Genomic DNA, 3,205 nt, shown 5'->3' with positions numbered 1-3,205 from the left:
AAATGAGGACCTAATGTCGGGGGTTTAAATGGAGAGAAAATGTTTTGAGAAACGATGTACAAATGCGCTTTACACAATTGATGTGTGTATGGATTTGGGATAACAGTTGTATGAGCCCCTAATAAAATGTTAAAAAAGAAAAAAAAATGCTTCAGCCCAGACACAAATGAGGTGGTATTATTTTTATTTCAGGCTTGCTGCTATGATCAGAAATAGATGCCCACATTCTAAGCTGGAGTCAGCTTGATTTAGAATCGGTGTGAGAGGCTTGGCGGTGGTTGTTAAGTGCCGTTGAGTTGGTTCCGACCCACAGCATCCCCACACACAGCAGAACAAAACACTGCCTTCTCCTGCACCCATCCCCACAGTTGTGACGTGCTTGAGCCCATTGTTGCAGCCGCTGTGTCCGTCCATCTTTTTAAGGTCCTCCTCTTTTTGGTGCCCCTCTACTTTACCAAACATGATGTCCTTCTCCAGGGACTGGTCTCTCCTGACAACATGTCCACTGTGCATGAGACAAACTCTTGCCATCTTTGCCTCTGAGGAACATTCTGGATGAACTTCTTGCAAGACAGACTTGTTTGTCCTTTTGGTAGTCCATGGTACCTTCAATATTCTTTACCAGCTCCATAATTCAAATGCATCAATTCTTCCTCAGTCTTCCTTATTCAATATCAAACTTTCACATGCATATGAGGCGATTGAAAATACTGTGGTTTGGGTCAGGTGCACCTTAGCCCTCAAAGTAACATCCTTGCATTTCCACACTTTCAAAGGATCTTGTGCAGCAGATTTACTCCATGCAATGCATTATTTGATCTCTTGACTGCTGCTTCCATGAGCATTGATTGTGGATCCTCACAAGACAAAATCATTCACCACTTCAACCCTTTCTCCATTGATCATGATGTTACCTATCGGTCCAGTTGTGAGAATTTTGATCTTCTTTACATTGAGTCCTAATTTATAGTGAAGGCTGCAATCCTTGGTCTTCATCAGCAAGTGCAAGCCCTCCTCACTTTCAGGAAGCAAGATCGTATCATTTGCATATCACAGACAGTTAATAAGCCTTCCTACAATTATGATGCTGCATTCTTCTTCATATAGCCCAGCTTCTCTCAGAATATAGATTGAATAAGTATGACGAAAGGCTACAACCCCGATGTACTTCTTTCCTGACTGTAAACCATGCAGTATTCCCTCTTTCCAGTCACACAACTGCCTCTTGATCCATGTACAAGTTCTGCAGGCACACAATGACGTGTTCTTGAATTCCCACTCTTCTTAAGGCTATCCATAGTTTGTTCTGATCCACACAGTTGAATGCGTTGACATAGTCAATAAAACACAAGTAAACATATTTCTGGTCTTCTTTACTTGCATCCAAGATCCATCTGACATGAGCAATGATACCCCACATGCCACGTCCTCTTCTGCATCTGGCTTGACCCTCTGGCAGCAGTTTTTCAGTGTACTGCGACAACTGTTGTTGGATGATCTTTAGCCAAATTATACTTGCATGTGATAGCAATGATATTGTTCTATCATTGAGCACTCTCTTGGGCTACCTTTCTTTGGAATGGGTACAAATATGGATCTCTTCAAGTCAGTTGGCCAAGTAGCTGTCTTCCAATTTCCTGACAGAGACAAGTAAGTGCTTCCGGTGCTTCATCAGCTGATTGAAATATTTCAGTTGGCATTCCACCCACTCCTGAATGCTTAATTTTGGAGGCTTAGTTAATAAGCTCAAAGGGCTTATTTTCCATTAATGAATGGTCAAATTTTCAAAATGGATTGGCTAGAAATATTACCTAGGCACCTGTGTCCTTGTTTGAACAGTACGTGGAACGGTGTCCTGTACTAGGATTCTGAGCCTACTTTTGGGGTGTGACTTGTTTAAGTGCTTCGAAGACATGTTCTCACTTGGCTTTGATGAGAAGGGTAGTGGAATCTGTCTTTCAGATATTGTCACTTGGGCCTTGAGTGAAGCTTCCCTTCACTTCAGAGGACAGGCACCTGTAAGAGCAGAGGGCTGGGGCCTCACTGAGCCCTCTGAGCTTCGTGTCTTGGGCCCGTTCTTGGTGGTGAAAGCCACCAGAGGTCTGCATTCCTTGTGAAGTGCCACCTAGGAGGGGTGGGGGGATCTGACTGTCCCCACCGCTGATTGTTGGAGACTCCCCATGGCTACCTGCAAGAACTAGAGATTGTGAACTACAGGTGTGCCTTCCACCGGCCTTCATACCTGGGTTTTCCTTCTGCGGTTGTCAGATGTCCTGTCTGCTACCAACACAGTGCACGGGACTGAGCCCCACCCAGTGTGTTCCTCGGAGGGAGGGGTGATGGGTCCTGATTGCGGCCTGAACCGGGGTCCAGAAGGAAGGGTACAGGGCAAAGCTTGGTTCAGAAAGCTCTATGAAGAATCATCTGGGGACCTGGTACTGGTTTACTTCTGGGAAGTGTCCCTGCGGCTTGGTCAGGAGGTTTTTCTACTGCGTCTCTGCCCTGGAGCTTGTGGGCTCGAGTATGGAGAGCCAGGGCTTAGGCTTTCCTGAAGCCCCCACCAACACTCAGCAGAATAGGTCTGATTGACCTGTTTGCAGACAACAGAGCTGGTGAAAACCCACTTGTGGAAGAGTGTGTGCAGAGATTGGTGGAAAGGCTCTGCAGGAGGTTGTACAGGCTGCCTTTGGTAATGGGAGGTATTGTGTTGGGGGAGGGGAGAGGAGAGCATGTTAGGCAGGGGTGGGCATGGTGGGCACAACTCCAAGCGCCAGGACTGCTGAGATGACACACTTTGTGCCTCTTTACCAACTATGGTCACTGCAAGCCACAGGGAGGAGGCTGAGTGCCCTGAAGGTGTGTGTGTGTGTGTGTGTGTGTGTGTGTAGGTGACTGAGAGAAGGTGTTAGAGTGTTTCTATGCTTGTGAGTGCATGCGTGGGCACGCGTATGTGCATGAGTATATGTGTATATGTATGTATATGTAGATATGTATGTGTGTATTTGTATGTATGTGTGAGAATTAGAATGTGTTTTGTGTGTATATGTGTGTATAGAGTGTATGTTACAGAACGGGTGTGAGTGAGTGCAAATGTGTGGGTGTATGTGTAAATCTATATGTGTGAGGGAGTGTGTATGTGTGCATATGTGTGTGAGTGAGAGTGTGTTGGGATTTGTGAGAGAGTGTATATCTGTGTCGTAGTTAC

Source organism: Echinops telfairi, unplaced genomic scaffold (genome assembly GCF_000313985.2).
Source record: "Echinops telfairi isolate 266 unplaced genomic scaffold, ASM31398v2 ScPeMD7_18;HRSCAF=68, whole genome shotgun sequence".
Taxonomy (NCBI): Eukaryota; Metazoa; Chordata; class Mammalia; order Afrosoricida; family Tenrecidae; genus Echinops; species Echinops telfairi.
Note: the sequence above shows the minus strand (reverse complement) of the source record.